Source organism: Armigeres subalbatus, chromosome 2, assembly GCF_024139115.2.
Source record: "Armigeres subalbatus isolate Guangzhou_Male chromosome 2, GZ_Asu_2, whole genome shotgun sequence".
In the NCBI taxonomy this organism is placed as follows: domain Eukaryota; kingdom Metazoa; phylum Arthropoda; class Insecta; order Diptera; family Culicidae; genus Armigeres; species Armigeres subalbatus.
In genome coordinates, this window is record NC_085140.1 from 194,457,996 (window position 1) to 194,485,480 (window position 27,485).

Genomic DNA, 27,485 nt, shown 5'->3' on the forward strand with positions numbered 1-27,485 from the left:
TAGACAACTTTTCGTATAGTAAACCTTAACCGATTTTCTCGCAACAAGTTTCAATCGGCAGGGGACAAAGCCTTGTTGATCACTATTGAATTTTATAACGATCGGTCATTGCATTTAAAAGTTATGAAGAAAATGGTACATCGGACCATTTAAACCCCGCATAAGGTTGGTGTCTTAATTAAATGCGAGAAAGGCACCACCAACGCTAGGTGGATTAATCTGGGTTTTTATTCTTGCTCGGATGTGGAACTGCAACCAGCTAGGCGTGTTAGGCACGCATAGGCAAGAAAAAGTGCCGAACAGCTGTTTTGCATTCAAAATTACCAAGTTTCAAGAACTAGATCTCATGCTTTTCGGGTTACGATTTTGATGAAATATTGACACTAGTTCGATATATCTTGCACTAGTTGAATCTAATCTACGGATTCCCTGTTGAGTTTTTCGGATGAGATGATAAATATTGAGCTGAGCGCTGAAACACATCAAGTCAGTACCTATGCAATTGTATTTTCAATGGCTTACTCATTCTCTCCGTAAAAAATAGAACTTTTACCATATAAGGACAATGTGAAGTTTAAGCCGAATTGAAACTACTTTTTTTAAATCCCCCGTAACGCTGGGTAGTTACTCTTGCGTGGTGTGTTACGGTGTAAGATCTACCACGGTCACATTGTCAGCTACAGGCAATTCCTGACCCAACGAATACCTTCCCCAATATCCTACTCCGTGGTACTTATGAGGGTGTCGCTGAGTCGGGGGCCTCTCGTTAAGTAAGTACTACATCAACACTTCCTTCCCCTCCCAAGTTATGGTGAAGATGGGCGTGGCCAGGAGTAGTAATCCTCATGCTTTTGTGATTTTTATCCTAGATTGAAATCAAGGAGCACACCCACCTTGATTTCTGATAGCAATCTGAATAAGGATTTCAAAAGAAAAACATGAGTATCACTAGTGTCCAATCTACGAAGTACACCGTAACTATGCTATGCTATGCTAATTGAACTATGACCATTTTTTTTAAATCGATCATTTGTGTACTATACGCTGAATCAGATTACATACAATTTTGATCTCTAAATGTACGTAGAAATTTGCAGATTTTTAAGGTTGCACGGCTACAAAGCAAGACCATGCTAAGGGTGGCTTGGTTCGATTCCCGGTGCCGGTCTACGCAATTTTCGGTTTGGACATTGTCTCGACTTCCCTGGGCATAAAATTATAATCGTGTTAGCCTCATGATATACGAATGCAGAAATGGTAACTTGACTTAGAAACCTCGCAGTTAATAACTGTGTAAGTGCTTAATGAACACTAAGCTGCGAGGCGGCAATGTCCCAGTGGGGGGTGTAATGGCAAAGAAGAGAAGAGAAGAGTAGAGGGAATGTCCTGGAGTTCAAATCATAAGATCTATGCAATCAACCAAGTCTTCTGTATTATAATGTTGCAATGATATACATTATCAAGCTACCTCAGACGTTCAAAATATTTGCATAAGCTCTATGTGATCAACGGAGAAGTAAATGAATGCCAACACATACACATAGAAACCGGCTTTTAAATTTAGGTATTGGTATGAATCTGATATTATGTAGTTCAATTGTTCAAATTTTCAGTTTATAGCTCACCGCAATATATAAAAGGCGGTTCATATTGGATTGGCCTTTCCTAGACTTACAGGCATAATATTATTATACATGCAGCTCGTCTGTATACTACTAACCTTCCGGGACTCCCATCGTCCTGAACCACATACCGTTTCGTCTGCGTTGTACCCAATATGCATCGTTTTCCAGCAGCTGTTGTACTTTTTACGGTGCGGTGCGAATTCTCGACTGCTAACATGGACCGGATACCGGCGACGACCTTCTAGGAGTTGAGTTTTTCCCTTTCTTTCGACGTTTTCCTTGTAGCTAAAGCCGATCCGACACCGGCGACAATGTCACAGACAACGACCGCAAAGTATACGCTAAAAATGAACTACTCAAAATTGAGTCGAATCCGACTCATTTTCATTAAAAACGGGACAACTCAAAATTTGAGTAAAGATACTACTTCAATAAAATGATGATTGCACTTAAACTAGGATTCTGTTTGTCGTAAAATGCACTTAGATAGATAGATAAACTTGATTCGCATCTGTCGTATTAAAAATTGATGGAAGGCCAAAGCTTAACTTTCGCGAAATCATCATTTTATTGAAGTAGTATCTTTTACTCAAATTTTGAGTTGTCCTGTTTTAATGAAAATGAGTCGGATTCGACTCAATTTTGAGTAGTTCATTTTTAGCGTGTACTGCTTTCGTGCTGCGTTTGGAAAAACTCGTACATAAAATATTGTATCTTCCCAGCTTGGCACCAAAATTGGCAGCCAGTAATGGCTTACTTTGCCGAGATTGCCATGGAAGCTATCAGCCCGGCGGGATTTAATGTTTTATCGAGCCCTGTTTGACATTGACCATCGAGTCGAAAACCACAGCGGGGAAGATTTCCTTGGAGATGAAACATCTATCCGACCGAAGTCACGCAATCACGTCATCTGAAATAATTGATCCAAGCAAAGCTTCGGGAACTGATAGGAACATGCGACTATAATCTGCGTGATATAAATTAGGCACTTGGAAATTGGAATTATGAATTCTTTTACTATAGGGCACTGCACGGGCTGCTTTGTCTCTTTCTCACTGCAAAGAAATTAGTAAACTACAATGCCAGTAAATGTCAAAATTTATGAAGAGCGAAAGAGAAAGAGGTAAGCATGTATTGCTTTTCAGTTCGTTTTGTTCGTTTAACCTTAACTTAGCAGCTAAATGCGCGGCTGGCTTTCAAACAGTTCCTGACATTTTCGCCCGGTAAATTAATCGAAACCACTTAGTTCCTTGATCAATTCGAAATACATTTCCGATCATAACTCGTGGCACTCGGTGTTTCCCCCAGTGTCCGTGGTTGCTACCGGCTCTCTGCGGGCTGGTGTACATATTGTAGCCTGGGATGATGTGCGGCACGGACGTCCGCGGTCGGTTTGTTTCCGTCAGTCCACTAAGGTTGTCTCGCGATACGGTTACCGTTGTCTTGCAGCAGTGAAGGAACAGGCTCACGTACGCACTACGGAAGTGATGGTCGTTAAGCAGTAGATTACTGTGGAAGTGTGACTTGACAGGCTGATCCAGGTCAAAGGTAGAACACCTGTCTGATATGACTCTTTGGTGGTCCTGCCAGGGATGAGAAACGGGCAACCAAAACAGGACGAAGATATGAAGCTGTAGAAGTTGGTCCAACTCAACGAGAGGTCCCACGTAGGCTTAGATTTGGCCAGTTCACAGGCTCATGTTGCGCTTCACATCGACTATGCGATCCGTATGTGAGTCAGGAATGCCAGTAGAAGGTGAAGGCACCATCAGCCCAATCCAGCCGGCTTCCGGTGGAACTATGCTTGACTCGGTCGCAGTAGTCAAAGTCGATATCATACATGAACTGCATGCCGAGAATAAGTTGGCAACGATCCAAATCGCCAACAGAATTACGGTTACGCTGGTTCCTGCTTTGAATCCAACTGTGCTCATTCTGGTTCATACACAGCCTCAGATGTTAGTTTCGATGGCCATTATCTGGAAGAAGTGGGGAAAGAACGAGGACTGTTGGAAGCATAGGTCTCTCGGTACAAACATCGAATGTACATTTAGTCATACTTTCAAATGCAAATGTGTTTTAAGTCTGTATCGGATCGAAAGAGGTACCCGTCGAATGTATGGTTGAATCTGCTCAACTTTGCTTTCTTTTCATTAAATAAAGCGCGTTTTTTTATGAAAATGTTTTGTAAAGGAAAATTAGGATACAAAACTAAATTCTGTAGATTCTTTATCACGTTCATAGTTCGAATTTGGGTAGTAAATAAGAAGAAGATACACGACAGTGTTAACTTTGACAGATCCTACTGCACACTGCTTTCCGTATCATACATCAATCAGATTTTAATTACACTTTGTCTAGAATTTAGCGCTACCTTAAAATGATCTTCTATGCTGGGCTGTAGGATCTGGGTAAAATTCAATAATTGTTGTGTATTTCTTCATTTTAACTTGATCTGTCTATAAATCGATGTATTTAATAAAATGAGGCAAGGCTATATTGACGATTTTGTATAACATCAAGTACAATCCATTTTTTTGTTTCATTATTTGAGCATTTTGAGAGGCAAGCACGGAAAATGACATAAAGTTTCGGTTCAGCGGTTCTCAAGTTGGGGTACATGTACACCTGGGGGTACCTTTACGGCCCTAGGGAGACACTCTAACAAAAAATGCATGGAGAAATGGCCATAAATCAAATACAAACTTTTGATAATTGTGTTATTTTTTTGCTTTTCTCGTACACCAAGGTGCAACGAAAAGGCTATATATTCACTTCCAAATAGGCTCGGACGGAAGCCTCCTTTCAAGAGGCCCAAGCCCCATTTCAAGAGGCCTGGAAGCCCCTTCAAGAGGCCTAGCCTCCTTCAAGAGGCCTCGGCTCCTCAAGAGGCTCCTGGGCCTCCCTCTTCAAGAGGCCCGGAAGCCTCCTCTCAAGAGGCCCGGGCTCTTCAAGAGGGCCTGGAAGCCTCCTTCAAGAGGCCTGGAAGCCCTCCCCTTCAAGAGGCTCTGGAAGCCCTTCAAGAGGCCTGGAAGCCTTTCAAGAGGCCTCAGCTCCTTCAAGAGGCTCGAAGCCTTTCAAGAGCCTGAAGCCCCTTCAAGAGGCCTGGAAGCCCTTCAAGAGGCCTGGAAGCCTTCAAGAGGGGCCCAGCCTCAAGAGGCCCGGAAGCCTCCTTCAAGAGGCTCAGCCTCTTCAAGAGGCTCCGGCCTCCTTCAAGAGGCCTGGAAGCTCCATTCAAGAGGCCTCAGCCTCCTTCAAGAGGCCTGGAAGCCTCCTTCAAGAGGCCCGGAAGCCTCCTTTCAAGAGGCCCAGCCTCCTTCAAGAGGGCCCGGAAGCCTCCTTCAAGAGGCCTGGAAGCCTCCTTCTGAGGCCTGAAGCCCTCACTCAAGAGGCCTGGAAGCCTTCAAGAGGCTTGGAAGCCCCTTCAAGAGGCCTGGAAGCCTCCTTTCAAGAGGCCAGCCTCCTTTCAAGAGGCCCGTGCCTCCTTCAAGAGGCTCAAAGCTCCCCTTCAAGAGGCCTGGAAGCCTTCAAGTGTGGTCAAAACTTACATTAAAATATCTTGGAGGCAAGCACTGCATGGAATCCTGCAGGGTAGAGGCAGTGTATGCTTACAGTGCAGAGGCAGATCCAGGGCCAAAGAAGTCACAACAAAGATATATTCAACAGGTCAAGTCTAAAGTGTGCAACCGTCTAGAATGGGGACCTTTTAGGTTAGGTTAGTTAACTTAGGAATTATGAGTGAATGAGTGGTCGTATCCTCTGCGTACTTCAAGAAGACTTGAGAGCGTCCCTAAAACTCGACTTATGAATCACTCGATTCATCGCCACCTTGACTAACTGTATCTGTGTAGTCGGAAGTCCTTATTCGTGCAATATCTGCCATAGCTGGGGCCTCATGCGCATCTCCTTTCGATAACTTCTTTGTATGATAGTTTGCATGGTTTGCTCGTTGGTGAAATGAGCTGTGGACACGTTGTATTCGCAATATCTCTGCAGTATCTGATGTTGTACGGTGTACATCTGATTCACAGATTGTTCACCACAATTTGGCCTGGTTCTGCTGCACGAAGTCTCTTGCGATTGGTTAGGGCAACGTCATTTCGGAAAAACGCCTGACCTTACTTCTTTACCGAGAAACTTTCAAGTCGCTGATATGTTTAATGAATTACTTATAAACACTGGAACAAAATTTTATTATAACTACTATAAGTTTTCGTTGACGTAGAACTGTAGAAACGAAATAAAAAAGAGTAAAAAAGATAACCATTTTGTGACCCGTCTCTTGACAAATTTCTTTCTGATCAAATGCTCGATTGATGTTATAATTGCTATCTGAAGGGCTTTACCAGTACTTAATCTAACATTGTGAGTATGTACAAAGCTTATCTTACCTTTTCGGAAATTCCATAACGAGCTTCTTCAAGTTTGTTGATCAACTATGATTCTACCAATTACTAAATTAAATAGCTACTGCACCACCAATTACATACGCAATATTTACATCAATTCTATAAGCCAAACAATGATAATAAGCAACTAACTTCTAACAGTACACACGTATTTCCTGTGTTTAATAGTGCTTATAATGCTGTTGAAAATCCCAGGATACTTATCAAGAAGAAATGTTAACCAAAAACGAGCAAGCAGTTGGGGAAACCACTGAAATTTGCATACTCTGTGTCCGAATTGTCGATGCCAGCCAGAGCACAATAGTAGGATTGGCATCACTACGCTAGTGATTAGGCAAATCATGAGCGCTATGTTCACTATGAATGCGTTACCTGTAGAACAATACGGGATAAGTAGATGTGTATGTGTAATGGTAAGAAAAGAGATAAATAGTGGGGAAAGTAGTGGAGTTAGCAAGGATAACTGGAACTATGAAATGATTTTTTCGGAATAATTATAAACGTTAAAGGTAGGAGTTGACGAACTGATGGTCTAGCGGTTGCGCTACTGGCTTATAAATAGAGAGTCGGATTCAGTCCGCTTGTAACTTTATTTTCATTGTTTCGCTTTTTGCTAAATGGTTCCTGCTGTTAAATTATATACAGTGTTTATCAGGGACTGCAGAAATCGCTCTCCTAATAGATAACGTATAATTGATAAAAGAGAGGCTAAACCTCTTCTGAATCATGTGCCATGAAAGTTAAAAACTATCGTAAAAAAACGTGCACTTGCATATGCTGGAAAACACCCATAGTACGCTACCGAGGGGTTTGATAAAACGCTGTTCCCGCTCATTTTATGTTGGGGGACCAGCATTTTTTCGCACAGCTGTAAAACATGTTGAAATGCATCATCAGATCCGGTGCAACCGCAATTGGGGGTTTATTATGATTGATTACTTCATGAACGTTTTATGCCTGCGTTTCGGGGCATATCAATTCGATACGGAGTGCATAACTGTAATTTTGTTGATTTAGCGTAAATAAATAAAATGGTACAACTGTCAAACCGTTGCTTCCTGAATCGAGTGGTGCGCCTGAACGCGAGAACTTTGAAACTTGGGTTCCGTGAGGAGTGATCTTTAAAGAAATTTATCAAGGGTTGTGCCCTCGAACCAGCCCATTATCGTAGCATCAGATTATCAATATCCTTGCCCAAAACTTTCGCGGAATGCTACCTTCATCGAGAGTGCATGATGAGGAAGTGAGAGATTTTCATTCTACTTTTGATTCAAACCCTGGTGTTTATATAATCACTTCTCCTTTTCTCAACATTCGTAAGAGCTTTGCTGTGATGGACCTCGACTTAGTAAAATACCTTTGGCCATCTAGGGAGGCCGTGTTTAGTCTTTATATCTTTCTTTTGAGAATACATCCCCACACTGCACATTAAATGGAGCGGAGCTAGCCTGACAAAATACCTTGGAGCTTAGGGGAGGCGTAATTTTGAGTTGGTGTGGTGTTTCGAGGTGGTGTCGGAAGAGTGTCGTGTTTGAAAAATATGCTTCCAGCGTCGAGCATTAGTTCAAATTTTCGCCGCACAGGTGGCGCTGCAATACAAACTTTTTTGTTTTACGGTTTATTTTGGTGTCTTCGGCAAAGTTGTAGAACGTGGAAAATAATTGTGGTTGCCGAAGACACCGTTGTATACCTTCTATTTTGCAGAGATATGGTAAAAATTGGTAAAGTTTCATCTTTTTTTTCTGATTTTCTTGGACTATTTACGAAAAATGTAAAATAACATATTACAACCTTAGTAAATTGCTCACAGTCGATAGTGCTCATGGTTTATGCAAGAGTTTTTGATATTTACTGCTGAAAGAGAAATATTAACCTGAATATTGAAACTTATCATGTTATTTTGGTATCAAATATAGAATAGTTTTAAAGTTTGGTATAAAAAGTAACATTAGTGGGTCAAATCAAGCAGTTCATGGCTGAGGAAACGAGGTTGCAAACACAATAATTTCCAGTTGGGTTTCAATTTACTTTCCTGAGACTTCAACTTTCATTGACATGATATGACTAATCTACAAGCAAACAATTATGAAAATGCTTTATTTGCTCACTTCAATAGTTGTTGCAATTGATTCTGGGAAGAAATTGGAAACTGAGGAAACTGTTTTCTCGACACCGTTCGTATGGTGATACTGGATACTGATATACTAATTAATGTATGATATGTATAAACTGATTGTATTAACTTGAGAGTCACTGAAATAGCTGATACAGCATGATTAGATGTAACATATTCGAAAATTTAAAGGAATGACGGTTGGTTTCAATGCATTTCGTTCATCCCTTCTTCATTGTATGCGTACATAAAATTGTTGATTTTTTTTCTAAAGTTCATTTATTTGAAAATAATCCGTACCATTGATGCATTCAAATTGAAAGGCACAGTTAATTTTTCATAAAATTTCTTATTACAAACACGATTTATGGGAGTTTAATAGTTACGATTATATTTATAATAAATATCTACTTAAACATTCAATATATTGAAATTAAACTACGTTTTAATTTAAATGGCGAACAAGTAAGATGTAACAATGCCATTTAACACCAATGCTGCTGGGCAAAATAGATGCTTAAGATATGGGATTTCACCTCGGCATCGTGTCTTATATAGCGATAGATAATCGAATGAGCGAGACATAGATAAATTTGGGATAATTTAGTCGTTAAAGGATGAACACAGATGTAAAAAATATGTGAGAAAACGACAAATGTTGGGGATGGCATATTTCAAATTAAGTATAACTTTATTTAAAGTTTGATGTATAGGTAGCTTATGTTTCAGGGACACCATTAATAATAATATCAATAAAAGAGCAGTACACGGATACATTTATAAGATGTCATTTTATATTTGAAGACTCAGTCACTGTAGGAACAAATTTGGTTGAATCATTTAAATTCAAAAAGATATCATTAACAAGCTGCCGAACTTCAAAAAAGTTTATTTTACTCGCCACATGGAAATCATCCAATTGTATCCCCTTATGGTAAACAGATCGTGGAGTTTAATCCAAATTTAATTTTGAAATTACGATTTGCTTATCTTTCAATATTCAATCAGAAGTGTTCTCCCACGGGGTTGAAAAAGTTGTTTTATGTTCAAACCTTTAATATGCACTCTGTACTTTTAGAATTTGACTGTGAATGATTGATTCAATATTACTCTTAATGATGGACCTGAGACACAACGAACTTTAAAACAAATTTGCTAAAGTGACATACCAAATTTGAATTATATCATTCCAACATTTGTCGTTTTCATGTTTGTTAATCTGTTTTCATCATTTACCGACCGAATTTTGAAATTAATCGTATGTCTCACTCGATTTCGATTATCTATCATATATATGACAATACGTTGTAGCATAAGGATAAATTAAAGCATCTTATTTTGCCCAATTGAATTGTTAACAATGTTCTTACTCTCACTTGTTCGTCATTTTGACCTCAAAAAATGGTTATTTAAATTGAAATGTTTAATTGAATACGCAGCAAGTGATGATGATTACCATAAATATAATCATGAAAAAACATTATTAAAAATACTTTAATCGTGTTTATAATAAGAAATTTTATAGAAAAATCGCTGTACGCTCAATTTTGTCACATCTAATAGCGTATTTTTGAAATGATTTTCAAATATAAACTTTAGAGAAAAAATTTCAACCATTTTAGTAATGCATACATTGAAGGAAGGATAAATATTGAAATGCATTAAAACAATCGAGCCAACCATTTAATTTCCTTTGAAATTTTTGAATGTAGTCAACTAATCCATACTGTACGCTCAATTTTGAGAGTGACTGTACCTTGAGCCATATCGATTATCGGATAAAAGCAAAAAAAACACATTCGCAATAATGTTTAACAAGAAAACCACAACTAATGAAGATGAAACGTTTTGATTTCGAAATCTCACCTTCCGCATAACCTCGGTAAATATGTATACTAAGATCAACAGCATACGCTTTGCCTACTATGATTTTTAATCGATATGTTGTGGCAAGATTTCCAGAACACGTTACCGTGATCGATTATTACCATGTTCATAATTGGGGTTGTTTAGGGGTATATATGTTTTTACATATTCTGAATCTGCATAAAAAATGAGCTTCCAACCCCAATTTTCAAAAAATTGGGCCCCGAACAAATTTTTATTTACATTTTAATTATATGGAATAAAAAAAAACTTATGCTGCATTAGTCAACTGTCATTCTATGAATGTTAGTGCTGGTCTTCTATCGATTGAAATGACTTATTGTTTGCTGTATAAAAATGTAAATAAAGGCTTACAAACAAAATAAAAAATTTGTTGAAGATTAGCTACATGCTTTTTATGTTAGACTATAAAAAATCTCATATATTTGTCTTTTGCTGAATAACCCAATTGAACATCCTAGTAGTGGTGGACTGAATTTATCGTAAACAAATACATATGACTAAAAATGTCAAATCATGTTATGCGTTTATATTGCATTAACTCATTGAAATCGATCTTTTTATGTACTGTGTGTTTTGTTACTCGATAAAAATATGACTACTCTGATCGGTTCCTTTATCTTAATATGATAGTTTAATGTTTCGAATTCAATAACTTCCCTAACTCTATGATACTTTTTTATACCTGTTATATAAAAACAACTCAAGCATGGACTATAACCATAATCAGTTGTGTAAATCTGCTAGTTCGTCGCGTGATTAGTTTTTTATACCTTTGGTAAAAGGTGAGAAATATAAAATCAATGAAATTTTACAATTTTACTATATCTCAGCAATTTGAAGAGAGTTAGTGTCTTCGGCGACTATAGCGTTTTTTACGTTCTAACTTGCCGAAGATAACAAAGCTCAAAACGTAAAATGAAAAAACTTCTGCACGTTGCCAATTTCATGCGGCGAAAATTTGAACTAATGCTCGACACTGAGCTTCATATTTTTCAAAACACGACACTCTTCCGAAGACACCAACTCAAATTACGCATCCCCTAAGTCTAAGGTATTTTGTCGGGCTAGTTCGTTTCGTGGCCCAGTGACTAGACAGAGCCGCCTCAGCTTAGTGTTCATTGAGCACTTCCACAGCTATTAACTGCGAGGTTTTCAAGCCGTTACTTTTTGCATCTGCATATAATGAGGCTAACACGAAGTCGAGACAATTTCCAATCCGAAATTGCTTAGACCGGTACCGGGAATCGAACCTGAATACCTCAGCATATTCCCAACAAACATTGAGGCTAATAGAGCGCTTGTTGAAGGTAAAAAATAGTCTTCTTCTAATAGAGGTACAACTATAGAGGACGCTTGTCGCTGTCGTCACTGGCGAAACATCTTTTGCTGGCGAGTATAGGCACTAAATGTCAACAAAGGAAAAATCAGAATGTTTTGACAGATAGGTACCAACATGTTTGGGGACGATAACAAAAGGAACCGCAGCGACAATCGTCCTCTATAGTTTATTACCTCTATTTCTTCTTCAGCTAGAAAACTAGCTTATTCAGCTAAAATTGTTTGTTGGGCTTGCTTTGTAGTCACGCGTCTTACCGCACGGCTAAGGAGGGCCTAAGTTCTTATATCGTTTCAGGAGGGTTTAGTTCCTTAGCTGCCTAAATATACAGACCAGTTTTTACCATGTTTCAGTGAATCGATTCAATGCAATTATTAGGCTAATCTAGGATCGCCAGCACACAGGGCTGGTAGCGAGTTTTAAATTCGTCCGATCAAACGTGTTTTGTATCGACGCAGAACTATCGCAAGATTGTGGCTTCGTGGTCAGTGGTTAGCGACGTCAATCGTCTAGAGACGCATTGAGCGGAGTGTGGGTTCGATTGCCCGGTGGCGTGTTCCGTAAAGCGAAAAGTTCTCCACTGGTCCATCGGGTGTTATTTGAATGTCCTGGTCCATTGTCCTCATGCTAGATGTTAAGTGTTCAGTCTGTAGGTGACCTCTTGTCGAAGATTGTGATTCTGATTCTGTCTATAAAAAGATCACGATGATAAGATTTGATTTGAGTAGCTTCCGAAAGTAAACAAATCAGGGCGGTCGGAAAGTAAATCAGCCGGACAGTACCCCAGAAGCTGGTGCTCGCTTCCGACCTGCTACAGAGAAACAGGCGGAACGCAGCGCGAGCGAGGTGTGGACGAATCAGGTACAGAACGACTTGGCGAGCGTAGGGCCAAACGAGGATGGCGAAATGGGCCTCGGAACCGTTGTGGTGTCAAATGATTGATTCAGTGTGATCTGTTTAGATGTAAGCTACATAAATGAAATAAGCCTGATGGAGATCGTGAAGGTATTGTCGGAAGAGTTTCTAAATAATTTTCAAAGGCATTTTCAATAATTTCAAATGAAATTCCGCCAAGGAAGAATTCGAAAGGAATTTCTGGAGGACTTCTACAGGAATTTTGAATGAATTTCTGAAGAGATTCCTGAAAGAATTCTTGAAGGAATTTCTAAAGATTTTTTTTAATTCTAAAGGGATTTATAAAATCTGCTAAAGCTGCTAAAGAATTTACCTAAAGGAAGTTCTGGAGTATGTTTCAAAGGAATTCCTAGAGACAGTAAATGTCATTAATGAGCGGGATTGACTGACCACAGTGCCACCTAGAGGTAATAAAGTGGAAATTATGCAATTTCCCATATATTTAGTCGATTTTTCTCATATAAACATCACGCTCTTTGAGCATCCAGTTAGACTTGACGAATCTGGCTGGAATTTTTATAGTAGCTTCTGGGAGCAAAACTTTATTTCAGGGGGGTACACGCCCGAAAAATGATTTTGATTTTTTTTCACATAAGCGTGGCTGGTCCACCCTAATGGTAAGGCGATTTGCGCAATGTTTCATTTTGTGACTAAACTTTTCATGCAAATTTTCATCACATCCGTTTTATCGAATAAAAAGTGTGCAAGCAAATGTGTGAACTTGCATTAGGTAAAAACCTGAACCTAGTTGCATGTTGAAAGTTCATGTTCTGGTTAAAGGCTGGGTTACAGTTCGGAAAACGTGTCACAGGATTTGGTCCCCATGCATTTTTAAAGGGGCGGATTTAGGGGATTTGGGGCACAGAAACGAAATTCTCGCCCTTTTAAAAATGCATGGGGGTCAAATTCCCGTGACACGTTTTTTCGAACTTTGAACTAACCTTACACCTCGGGAAAATTTTGATCCCGTGTGTATTTTGAATGGGGCCGGGATTTTGATTTTCCGTACCCAAACTCATGGGAAAAAGGCCCATATGCAAAAGCATGTTGAAAAATCTATGGACCAAATTCTGGAGGTGTGAGGCTACCTGTAACATGATGAATATTGCGATCAAGAAACTGCGATTTCCAAACAGCAGGTTCCCTGATTTCACAATTCTTTCACTATTGTCTTATCCACCTTATCTAGTTCTTGTAGTTTGCTAGTTTGTTATGTTTCAGATCCTAGTTTTTGCTGGATCAGCTGAGTACAGATGCTGTCGTTTAAATGTATTTAAATGTTCAATATAAGTGTAACTTAACGATTCCAAACAACTTCTACAACAGAAATCAACTACATGTTTCAAAAGCCCCTGGCCCTTGCCTGTTATGTATTCAAATTAGTATGATGCAGATGTTCTAAGTTATCCAAATAGTTCAGGAGTACAGTTCATTTGGTCTAGTAGGTCAACTACGCCTGGTATCCAATCGGAATCAATCCAGCATGTCTTTGTCCATACAAGTCCTTAGAGCCCTCGCGTATTATGTGCAGTCTAACTTAGTTTGATGCAGATATTCTAGGTTCCCCAAATTGTTCTGAAGTTCGGATCATTTGGTCTAGCAGGTCAACTTCACCTGTTATACAATCGAATCAACCCAGCATGTCCGTCCACATGTCCTTGGAGCCTTTTGTTTAATGTGCAGTCCAAATTGTTTGATTTGCAGATGTTCTAGGTTCTGCAAATTGTTATGAAATTTAGATCAATTAGTCTACACCATCTATGCCTGGTATCCAATTGAACCACCCAGCATGCCCATGCAAGTCCCAAGAGGCCTCGTATTATGTGTAGTCCAAATTGGTTTGCAGATCCTTTTAGTCTCCAAATTGTTCTGGAGTTCAGATCATTTGGTCTAGCTGGTGTCTGGTATCCAATGGGAATCAACCCAGCATGTCTATACAACCCAATTTGTTGACGCTACACACGAGCTGGAAAAAGAAGGTTCATGCAAATGCTGTGGGGAAGCAATTTAAATTTTCTTCTGAAGCTGCCATAATGTTCACAAGACAGAGAATAGAGCCGTTTATTACGTTATTAGCAAAACCAACCGGTTTGTAACCGATATTTGTGGCGTGAGCAATGAACTGGAGTTCCTGTCTACCAACCCAGAGGTCATAACCTTCATGGATCACTAGCGAGGCTAAACTTTGTTCTGCTGAATAATGGACAAGTGGAGTTCCAGTTGGAATGTAGAGCCCTGAAGAGGAAAAAGAAGAACGGAAGTCGGCCACACCTTACGTTGGGGACGAAAGAAAATCTGCAAAGAAGCGTTCGATTGGCACCCAGCAGGACATTGCAGCAGAAGTAGACCCAGAGGCATTGTCTACACAAAGAAATGAAAGAAGTCGAAGAGTGTTTTTCTTCACATATAGTCATTTTTATAGTTCGTCCACTTTACGAAAATATTTGATGACAAAAACCATGATGAAAATCGTTGACATAACATCATGATAGAATCGAGTTTAGAATTATAAAAATAATAAAGAGTATACTCTTTATTATTTTTATAGCATTTGGCAGTACTTTGGATACAATTACAGTTAAATTTTGCATTACCCAGTCTCCTCCATAACACACACTAAGTTCTCATAGATTATCATATAGTTTTTCATGATTAGAAATGGACTGAAGAGGGACAAATTGAAAATATCACATGAAGAAATTTGCTCTATACTCCTTTCGTTACGATCCAGTAACGATTTTAGATCTATAACGATTTAAAAACATGATTTGGTTTTAAAATGCTTAAATTCATATATCCTCAACGACTACCAGCAGCTGCTCTCTCCACACTGATGTATGTTCAAAATGTGTAGATATATTGTGTGAAAAATGTTAAATAAGGATTGGTTATGAGGTTCTAAATTGAAGTCGTCGTGAACAAGAAAGATGGAAGAAGAAATTCAGTTGCTACTTGAAGAGAAGAAAACGTCTTATTTTAAAGTGGAAAAGACAAAGCTGTACTAATCACTCTCCTAGGGGTTGGAAAACTTTCCTCATAAAAACTTCGAAACTCACGCATCAAAAGTATATTTCACTAGAACCGATATTGAATAAAAGAAAAACTTCATCATCTAGCGCCGAGCACGGATGCTTACCTGTCTTGAGGTGGTCTCGATCATGACCGAGGAAATCAGCAAACATTTACCGATGCCATCACGGACAAACTGGCCAGCAGCAGAAGCCGGGCCAGCTGGAGGCCACTCGGTCGACAGGGTGACCGGAGACACATCCTCCCGGTGCTTGCACCGCCGAAGTGCCACTGTGTTTGGACATCATGGCTTAATGGAGTTATCGCCGTCAGCAAATTAAAGCTATTTTCACTTGAACGGCATCGCAATTGGTGGCACTTGTTGCTGCAGCCAGTATCGGAAGACTTCTTCGCCGCAGCTCAGTCCGCCTTCGGCGAAGCTCCCCCCACTCCGGCTTCCCGGCTGTTACCAGGCTGTACGGAGACGGCTGCCGCCACAAGTATGCTGGCCATCGATGTCGTGCCCATGGCTGGAGGTTTTCGTTTCTTGTTGTTTCCTGGCGCCCCTTGTTTTGTGTTTGATCGTTTCCGTTGGTCGCCGGTTTCCCTTTTGCAAGTGGTCAAATTCGTGACCGGGCCGCAATGAGAGCCAGATGTTGTCCAGCCCGATGACGACGGCGATAATGGTTTGATGGGACGGGCGACGTCGAGTGGGCTGGCTAAGCAATTCTTTTACATGGTCAGGCAGCTGGCTTTCCTGATGATATATTGCAGGGAAATGAGCCGTCGCTAATTTTCGTCCCTTGTTATTTACGTTGGGATTTCTTCGGACAACGGAGTATGGCGTGGAGCTGTAGATAGAGAAGGGATACAGAATTATTAATTTAATTCTCATCTTGATGGATCTATTAGAGTTTATCCTCTTGAGAAAGGTTGAACACAAATAATAATTCTAATGGTTTACAGAAATGAATATTCCAATCGATTCTTCTTCTTCTTCTTCTTATTGGCTTACATCCCACACTGGGACAGAGCTGCCTCGCAGCTTATGTTCATTAAGCACTTCCCAGTTATTAACTGCAAGAGTATTTCTGCTACCATTTTGCATTCGTATATCATGAGGTGTAACACGATGATACTTTTTATGCCCAGGGAAGTCGAGAAATTTCAATCCGAAAATTGCCTAGACGGCACCGGGAATCGAACCCAGCCACCTCAGCATGGTTCGTTTTGTAGCCGCGCGTCTTACCGCACGGCTAAGGAGGACCAAATCTAGATCAAGAATAATTCTTGGGCATTACATAGATTTCCGATGCTCCCCTTAAGCGATGTTGTTCAGAAAAGCATACAATGCTTCTACGACACGATTGGAGCATGTTGATTTGTATTTAACTTCCCATTCAGAATTGCAACACTCTTGTATTTAACAAATAGTTTCAAGTACGAAGTACCTTCCTGCAATGTCGAAAACTATCAATGTAAATTCCCAAAGTTAAAAGACCCGAAATACCGCACCGCGCAGTCAATTTCACCTCGAGTTACTCAAAAGTAAGAAAAACTGGAGAAAGCAGTTCAACAGGTATTAACTTGTAAGTTCCGAGCACTCGAGTGGTACAGAGGGCGACTTAAAGATCCACCTTGAGCGTTTTCTGTTAGTCCTTAACCTTTTTCCTAGAAAATTGTTTTCCTGAATTTTAATTGTTCCTGGAGAAAATTTCAAAGGATTTTGTTTTGTACCCTTTCTTTATTTGGTAGATACTCAGCTTTCTTAACCGCTACTGTCTTGAGATCACTCGTGGTATTCTTGCTTAGCAAAATCCACAGAATCTATTTTAGATTTCCATTACTTTACGTATGTTGTCGTTAGTCCATGCTCTATGTGGAGTCCATTGTGTGTCCGTTTGTTACGTCGTCCATCCGATGATCGTTGCATTGATTTCCGGTTCCCATTTATCCGGATACGTTGGAGAATGACTCTCCGAGGACAATCTCGCGATTTTTGAAAACGTCGCGTCTGTAAGTCCTAATAGAGACTCTCTTTATTACCTCTTTGCAGTAATATAGCTAGTTAAAATGTTATTTAATATTTTCACCTCAGCACACTAGAACAAACGCTATTTCTTCAGATCGGATTGAGAAAATCAATGTAACAATGTTAGTATGGCTTTAACTAATCGAAAGAGGAAGTAATAAAAGAGAGCCTCTTTTGACTTGACGTTTTTAAAAATCACGCAGAGGTTGCTCAGTCGTCATCAGGCAATCCAGTTTTGACGTAGAGCGCGTACTTAAACGCCACCGTATGGCATAGCGAATCCGGACTGACAAGGGTTCAGTGGAGGTGGGCACAAGTCGAACCCATGAGTTGTTTCAAAGGAATTCTTGGAGTTATATTCAAGCAAGAATTTTTGATAATATGGAACTTCTTTGAAATTCCAGTATGTCGAGCTTGGTAGTCTATGGCTAACGCTTCATTCTCATACGCAGGTAGGTCATAGGTTCAATCCAGGCTTGTCCTCGTCATCCACTTTTGTATCTATTTTCATCCTGTTCCGTTCAGCAATCGCTGGACCATACTGCTAGAATTGAAAGAACGGAAAAGTTCGCTCTTATGTCCAATTAGAATTCCAACAATTGCTAGTCTTCTATCATAGCTGGGCAACTCGTTAACCAAGACGAACTTTGCTGCGTCAACTTCAGCCCAGAAATTCGCTTGAGAAACTCTGCAGCAAGATTCAGAGGAATATTCGCTTGCTGATGGGCGACACATGTCATCCATAATTTCGTCCTCTTCCCTACATTGATGCATTCTGATCGTAGCAGGCGCCATGTGACCTAACAAATGAGAGGATCACCTGTAAGGGTAACGTCCTTCTTGGGCCTATGGATCCATTCCCAGCTCACTTCACAGAAACTTAAAATATTTATACTTTTGGGCAGGCTTTGATTGATAATTTCCGAAAAGGTCTCCCATTTATTTCGTACACATACTCGATATTTTCCAACCATTTATTCATTCCCTATTGGTCAATTATAGAAAATAAAAATGTAGATTCCGAATATTCGCTCTCGTTGCTACACCACTGGAGCCAGAGTGATTTCCACTTTTTAAAACGGTATTTTCGCCAAACAACGGCACTCCTGAAAATCGTCACAGTTCTGGGCAGTCAATCATTGCTTGAAGCCACTATACTACAATAAATTCCTAAAGCTCGCGCTTTAATCTTTTCTATCTGTTTGTTTCACTAGAACTAATATAAACATATTAGAAATATTTCAAAATGAACCTCAAACTGAACAAAATTCACCTCGCATAAGAACAGAAGTTCTGTTCTTGGCTCGTAAGCGCTACAAAGGCCAGGGAGTCTTTTTAGTAGGAAAAATCCTTCATCGTTTTAGGGAAACTATCTAACACGTTGACGCTTATCATGTTTTATAATTCTCTCGATTTAAAAATTGAAAAATATAGTTTTTAAGCGTTTGAAGTAATTTAGATGAGTGAATATATCTTTTTAACCAAGATATGCGGCGTTGACTGCAATTTTTGTTTACGTCGCATTTTCTGATTGAAGATGTTGAGTGTTTGATGGAAATTTTTTTAGACCGAGGAACTGGTTTGAAGTGGACTGATATGAATCGCTGCACATCGTTAATTTAAATCAAATAAGCTTTTCAAACGATGATTAACCAAGAAAGCTATTTAAGCAGAAGTGAACCCCTTGCAGTATGCATATTCACGAAATTCAGAAAAGTTGCTTCCTGTCATAAATATCAATTAAATAAATGTCAGTCGTACGCATGTTAATGGCAGAATGGGGTAGAAGAACCTAATGTCAACCCGCATTGAAGATAAGTGCTGTCCAATCCGCACCAGGGAATTAGTCCAGAAATAATTTAGAAAATCATCTATCGATCTCTGAATGCTTCTAGAAAATCCACTGGAAGGCCTTTGTAAATGCATCAGAAAATTCTTCGGAACTTCCTTTTCCTTTCAGTAAAACCATAACAATTCCTCAAGTTTTTATTAGCAACTCTTCCGAAAGTTCCTATAGACCCGAGTGATCCCTTTTAGAAATTCCTTTGAGATTCCTTCAGGAAATTAGAAAGGAATTTATATTTTTCAGTAAGGATTTCTGCAGGTTTTCGAATGAATCTCAGGAAGAATATTCATAGGACACTTCTGAGGAATTGATAAAAATATTATTCCTAGAGGAGTTCCCGAGAGAATTTCTGGAGTAATATTCTGAAGAAATTTTAGATGTAATTCAGAATAAATTTTCTGATGGAATTTCCGAAGAACGACTTGAAAAGATTTGTCAACACAATCTAAATAATTTTCTTAAAAAAATATTCAAGGAATTTTCTAAAGAATTATGAAAGGAATCGCATATGAATTTCGGTAATGGACATTCCAAATTATTATTATTTATTCAGACTAAGGCCGAAGTGGCACAAGTAGCTATAAGAGTCTCTCCATTCGTTCAGTCCATGACTGCCGTCGCCAACCACGCAGTCTACGGAGGATCCCGGCAAGTCATCTTCACCTGATGCTTCACCTCCGACTCTTTCCTCGCTTCTTGTGCCCGTCGGATCGTTGTCGAGAACACTTTCACCGGAAGCTGGCATCGACATTCGCATGCTGCCCGCGCAAGATTACCTCTTCCAAACAAACACCTTATGTATCTTCTATATATATAAAACAAAGTTGGCACTTTGTTACGAGCCATATCACTCGAACAGATGACCCAATTTTTGCTAATTTATATCATTCTTCTTCTCTTTACGATGAAGTTGAAAATTGACAATCAAAATCGAATCTCCGATAAATGGTTTGTCGTGCATTTAGAATTGTAATTTCAAAACATGTCACGGCGTGAAATTATGACATATCAAGATAACGGAAAGATCGATTTGTGTTACTTTGCTGGCACTAAATTAATTCTAAGATGTATCAATAGTAAAAATGTACAAAGGAATGAAATTTATTTAATTGCACCGGTTTGTTTTTTGACAATTGGGAAAGGCTTTCAGGTGTTCTAATTAGTTTGTCGATTGTGAAATTTGGCCATATATTATTTGATACCAAAAGAATATTTAGGCCAAATTGATGCATAATCGGATCATAAAAAACCTGCAATAATCAGAACAAACCTCCAGCGTTCCTATAGCAAATGATCGTTTTGAAGTGAGATGACAAGTTCGCCGGGTCAGCTAGTTTTTATATAATTTTCTTTCTTCGTAAAATACTTCAGAAATCGTTGCAAATCTCTTCAGAACATTTCTCGAATAGTTGAAAATCGAACATAATGGAAAACCTAATAATCCATTATGCCATGCCTTTCTAGTGCAATAAAATATAAATGAGTATTTTTTTTATCGTGTTTTAAGCATAAAATAAGTTATGATCCATAGTCCATATTTCAATAGCGGAGTAATTCGGATAATGATAAGTTTCAAATGTGTCTAGTACAAAATTTTCACATACACACATACAGACATCACCCCAGTTCGTCGAGCTAGCCGATTGGATGTATTACACTATGTGTGTCTGGACCTCCTACAGTAAAAAATTCGACCATATTAAAACCAACCAACGGATTCTTACACGATGGATTACGGTCCCATTGGCATACAGCGAGGAGCTAGCCCTTCTCTTTAGCCAACGTAAACCGTAAATCACTCCATCGCGATGCGCTCCAAAAGAAAAGAAAACTAGGAGCTGGTCAGCTGAAGGAACCGTGAGCAACGCTATCCCGACGGATCTGTCTCAAGACAAGCAAAAGTAAGATTACTGATCACCGCATCCACTTCCTGCGACATCCATGAATCAGCTCATTTTGCGTGCCAGATGCTTGCTTCGATCCCAGGGACATGAAACGTCACGTGCGACATGTTTGTAGTCGAGTTATCGAGGACCCACGAGTACACTATATCAGTCCCCGAGCCGATGTCAAAGTATGGAGTAAGAAAGATCGTCAACCAGAACGCCAGAGCAATAGGTGCTACCAAACACCGCAACTTCTAAGGATTAAAGTTCACGGCTCTTTACTAAGATCTTCTTAGGACTCAAGAACCAGATAATTATTTCCCACCTCCGTAGGGCCACACCAGACTCTCGCCAGTTATTTTACGTCCTGCGGTATATAAGAGTCTTCCATTCCCGGTCCATGGCTACACGTCGCCAACCACGCAGTCTACGGAGGTCCGCAAGTCATCTTCCACCCGATCGATCCACCTGCCTGCCGCACCTCGCCTTTTTGTCCCGTCGATCGTTCGAGAACCATTTTCACCGGTTATTGTCCGACATTCTGGTATGTGCCCGGCCCACCGCAGTCTCGTCCGATTTTCCGGTGTGAACGATGGATGGTCTTCTCCCAACAGCTGATGAACTCGTGGTTCATTCGCCTCCTCCACGTACCGTCCGCCATCTGCACCCCACCTAGATGGTACGCAGCACTTTCCTTTCGAAAACTAAGTGCGCGTTGGTCCTCCACGGCATCGTCCAGGTCTCGTGTCCGTAGAGGACTACCGGTCTAATGAGCGTTTTGTAGATGTCAGTTTGGTACGGCGGCGAACCTCTATTCGATCGGGCGTCTTGCGGAGTCAAAGTAGTCGATTTCCAGCCACTATCGTCTCGAATTTCTGCTGGTATCATTTTCGGCAGTCACCAGTGAGCCCAAGAGAAATTCTTCTACCACCTCGATTTCGTCACACCGATGCAACTCGCGGTGGGTGGTTCCATTGTCTTCTCTTGAACCTTTCCTATCATGTACTTCGTCTTCGACGCGTTGATGACTAGTCCGATCCGCTTGCTTCCTTTCAGTCTGATGTGGCTTCCTCCATCTTCTCAAAGTTACGTGCCATAATATCTGTCGTCGGCGAAGCCAAATAGCTGGACGGACTTATTGAAATTCACCTGTTAATCCCGCCTTCGTATTACCTCCAAAGCGATGTTGAATAGCAGACACGAAAGACCATCACTTGCCGTAACCCTCTCGTTTCGAAGGACCGAGAATCGAAACTGAACTACGCACATCACCGATCCATCGTCGCCTTGATCAACCGTTCAGTTTATCCGGAAACCGTTTTCGTGCATTAGCCGCCATACTGGTCCGATCGATTGTATCATATGCGGCTTTGATAATGATAATAGATGATGTGTACGTTGTATTCGCGGCATGTGCACATCGCGAATGGCGAACACCTGGTCTGTGGTGGAGCGTTCGCCCATACCCACGAACTCCCTTGCAATTGGTGTAGTCGCGGCATAAAATTTGGGAGAGTACCTTGTAGGCGGCATTCAGCAAGTGATTGCGCGGTAGTTGCTACAATCCAGCTTATCGCCCTTTTGAGATGGGACACGACACCTTCCATCCACTCCTGCGGAGAACCTCATCCTCCCAAACCTTGGTAATCACCCAGGCAGCGCTCTGCAGTGCCTCACCACCGTGTTTAAAAGCTCATGTGATTGGTCAACTCCAGGTTGTTGTTTTCAGCCGGCCATCTCTCCTGGATTTCTGGGATCGGACGAATTCGTCCTGCGCGCGCTCCCAGGTCATACCATACCGCCACTTCGCTGCACATTGCCATTCAGGTGCTCTTCGTAGTGCTGCGCCACCTTTGGATCACCTGCTCGTTGTAGAAGGTTCTTTATGTCCACACACATCGGCTGGGCACGGCCCTTACGTGAACGTTCAACTTCTCATAGAACTTTCGTGTTATTAGCGCGGTACAATGTTCGTCTTTTTCATGGTCTCGATCTTCCTGTGACCTTTCCCTCCGGAGAATTGAGTTTCATGTCGTTCCGCGCCTCCGTTTATATCATTGCCTCGTTCGTCCTTGTGCGGTGTTGCTGAATCTCCTCCTGTACATTCTTTCTCCTACTAACTGCACACATTCGCCGTCATACCAGTCGTTTCTCTATCCGGGGCACCGTGCCAAGTGCTGCAGCGGTTTGCGGAGTGTACAATGTGCGCAGACTCGGATATCTCTCAGCCATCTTCAAGAGACGCTGCGCCTAGGCTGCTCTTCCGTTGGGAGTGCCACTTCCAGCTGCGTTGCGCGTATTCCCAGGCTAGTTCATCTATCTTTAGCCGCCTCAATGTTTAGCGCCGACCGGAACGACTCTAAACGCGTGTTGTACAACGTCGAGTTTTGGGCGAACATACTGCAAGGTGTGTTGATTCAATATCGCACTGCGAGAAGATGCGAGTTCGTGTATAGAGAAAAATTTGCCGTCGATTAGAACGTGGTCGATTTGGTTTCCGTTACCTTGGTTAGGCGATTTCCTGTAGCTGGGATATTCTTGCGGGAAGAAAGTGCTTCGGACACCTGCCGCGGGGCCGCAAGATTTATGCATCGTTGGCCGTTACGTTCGATCCGGTCCTGATGACCGTCTCATTCTCCCCTTCTACCTGAGCGTTCATGTCACCGATGACGTGACGTGCTCCCGATGGGCATCCATCTAATGTCTGCCAGCTGGCACTGGGGACCTTCTGCTCTGTTGTCGGATCTCCCTTCGTGTGGGCAGACGTTGATGATGCTATAGTTGAAGAAACGGCCTTTAATCTCAGTTGCATCCGCACGTTGATTGCTGCCAGCCAATCACCGCGTTGGCGCATCTACCAGCACCAGTGCCGGTTCCAGTGCCTGTGGTGATGCACGCTTTGGTAGAAGGTAGCCACTTCGATGCCCCTTTTCCTCCACTTTCTGTCCGACCAGCAAATCTCCTGCAGCGCGACGTCGAAGTTGGCGGGGATGAATTCCATCAGTAGATCATCTTGTAATTCGGATAACCTAGCGAACAAAGCTGCAGTTCAAGCTACCAATCGTGTTCCTTTATTCGTCGCCTAGGATCGCGCACTTATACGAGTCAGCATGTATCTCTTTTTTGATTCGAATTATTGGTTTCCAGGCGGCTTTGGACCCCATGCTAAACACCTCCCCAATCTCATCAGGCATGCGTGTTTAGGGGCTGTTTAGCGTCCCACCTGAACACAGGATTTGGCTTGTGCGCTTTGAGGCGCCACGGTCGCTGGCGGGAACCTACTTGGAATACATGCAGCTTTTTTACAGGTTTAACAGGGGTCCACTGTCCAAGCCCTACCACATCCTAGACAGGCGCCACAACTTCTGATGTGGCCTGGGGAGGATCGTAAGCACTGACATAGTCCTGACTGTCCTTATTAGATATACATATGTGCAATACTTTTTAATGATAGATCTTTTACCTGTTTGATTTTTACAATAGATTCGACCACTGTCCCTTTAGAACAACGACTCTTATTTCAGACGATGATGTTTGTTCTTTTATGTATGATTAATTTAATATGTTTTTTTTATGTATTTTTAAATGTTCATTAAGACCACAAATGAGTCAGATGAAAAATAAATCAAATAAACAAAGCCTGTAGATCTTCAAATGATAGCCGATTTGTGGGAAAAATGGGCTCCGATAGAACATTTTTTGGTCGCTGGTGTTTAAATAGTTCCCATGATGTGGTCAACAACAGGGACCTTCACCAGATGAGACAGAAAAAATATGTGCCTACGCGGTGCTTCCAGGTTCGTACCTATCGCCATCGATTATACGACAAATCGCTAGTGCTGTATCCCTCTGGTCATCACCTCACGCTCGTTGGACAGCATTACTATTAAAAGGTTCCGTTATGTCCTTAACATTCGGAGTGTGGATCCTACAGAAAACGGTTTTAGCTAGCTATAGAATTTTGGTGCGTTATTAGCGCAATAGGTTACTGCGTCGCTTTGATCTTCTGCGGTTTCTCCTGGAAATCGAGCTTTGATTGTTCTGTGCCCGTTTCACCTTACATGAAATTAAAAGCAAAGAATTAAACATAGATGCATACATGTGGATCACAAAACATCAGGTTGGACAAACGGACTAATCTACAGGCTATTTTCGGTCAAGTGGTTAATTGAGTCGTCATGTTCTGCTTGAAAATTCTCCACATCACAGCCCGGAATAATCAGGAATCCAGACACAAACATTCCAGCTCTATAAAATGACGTCAATAACGCAATAATAACCACCGGCACTCAGAACAGTACGAACAAATCCCACCAACGACTACGACGCAGCGAATCTGAAGTTGGCTTCTTCTAGATTTTCGCATCCTCCATTTTCCGGTTGGTTTACCAAACGAATACAGAGAGCGGCGAAGATACGATGCACGTTGTGTTGATCCTGTCCCAAAGCTCTCTAGCAGCAGAAATAGCTGCTTACATCATCCTCGACCTCAACAACATTGGCATTGGTGGGGACCGCTTGGTTTGGTTAGCGTATGACAGATGAGAGTAATGAAAATTATGAACACGATTGTTGAATTCCGTTAGCGCGGGAGTTCCAGTGGATATGGCAATGCGAATGTAAGTAGATTCAGATGGAAGGATCTGCTGAGCTCAATCTGTGTAACTAATTATCTGCTTTATACACAACGTACCGGATGTCATCAACCAATCGTTCCTCGGTGTGCCAAAGCAAAATAATTTATTTATAAATTTAATTATTTAACTGTTGCTCCAATTTTAAGGGTTTGAAATTAATTATGCAGTCGTAAATCAGCACTTTATTAAATGTGACATCGTTTTGAGTGTTCATTAGGCTTTTGGGAGGGAAAATTATGTGTTTCAAATTATATTTAGATCCTTGTGGTTAACTTAGATATTATAAAATAACAGTCAATGGATGTGATGATGTGGTGTGAATGAGGCGCGTAAAAGTACATTAAAGGGCATGCAAGAATGGTGCTTAAATATAAAATTGAAACTATTTGATCAGTTATGTAACGATTTAAATTATGAGTAATTACGGTTTATGGCTCAGCGATAAAATATGTTGCTATAAAGTTGACCAATCATTGACCATGCTGGTGGTGGTTGGATTTGATTCTCGTTCCCGTTTAGAAAAGATTTCTTTATAACTGCCCATGTGTACAGTAGGGTTTGGATCAAATGATACAAAGAGCACCTGAATGGCGATAAGGCAAGAAACGATGGCGGCATGGTGATGCGGCGAATAAACCAAGAGTTGAAACAGCTCTTGGGAAAACCATCCGTCGTTCACACCGTGAAAATCGGAAGACTGCGGTGGGCTGGGCACGTTGCCAGACGTTGCCATGTCGGACAATAACCCAGTGAAAATGGTTCTGGACAGCGCTCCGGCGGATACAAGAAAGCGAGGCAGGCAGCAAGGTGGATCGATCAGGAGGAAGACGATTTGTTGACCCTCCGCAGTTTGCGGAGCGGCGACGCGACGAAATCTATGACAAAAGGTCGAAAAGAGATAACGAAAAAACAAAAAGGTCGAAAAGGCAAAACGTCGAAAGACACAAAAGGTCGTAAAGGACAAAAGGTTGAAAGAAACGAAAGGTCGAAAAGCACAAAAGGTTGAAAAGGACAAAAGCTCGATCAAGAACAAGTTGATAATAAGTTAGGTATGTTCTAATTCTAAAGGAATTTGTGAAATGCATTTAACTTCAAGCAAAAATAACAAACTTATCTCATCAATCACAGTTGAAGAATGAGCAATTTTCAAAGAAAGAGTAATCTCTATGAAACAATATTATGAATATGTAGATAATACTGTTAGAGATTAAAATTATTGTTTATTTAGGAAATGAATAAATTTTGTATTATGCGAGACAGAATTATCCTACACAGTTGGCAAAAAATGCTCAAGTTTTTCACTATTTTTAACAAAATAAAATTCAGGTCTCGTTTTTGGCATTTTGCAAAATTCGGCGGATGGTGATTCGCACGCAACCCAGCGATTAGTGTTCTATTGATGGTGTTTTTTTCTATTTGTTAAGAGGTATCGTGATATAATTACGATCGAACGGGAAACGCGTGTAGTTTTTATATACAAATGGTGCATTAGCAAATTTAAGTGCTGTTCCTGCAGGCTTCGAACTGCAAAGCGAAAGATTAATTTGGTGAGCGTGTTTCAGTTGTTTTTTCCTTTGTAGGCTCTATTTTTAAAGAGGGTGTGGATGAAAGGGTCCAAAGGACGAGCTTTTGTGCTGTTCCGGTTCAGCTACTTTATTGTGCCTTTATGGATGCGTGTTTTCGGCCTCGGCGGTGGTCCGTCTCAGTTCAGCTTGACCTGACTTCAAGTAGATACGAAGTCGAGTCGAGTGCGGACGCTGGAGGTGGCCTTTGCATGTTGGGGTTAG

The 27,485-nt window shown here is 40.9% G+C and overlaps 1 protein-coding gene and 1 pseudogene across 2 annotated transcripts in view; both read right to left on the reverse strand.

Moving 5' to 3' along the window:
• LOC134211452 (melatonin receptor type 1B-A-like) overlaps window positions 1-27,485 on the reverse strand; it is a 272,782-nt gene that overhangs the window by 93,471 nt on the left and 151,826 nt on the right. The gene's annotated exons all lie outside the window — the stretch shown is intronic.
• LOC134209463 (uncharacterized) overlaps window positions 2,902-27,485 on the reverse strand; it is an 89,743-nt pseudogene continuing 65,159 nt past the window's right edge.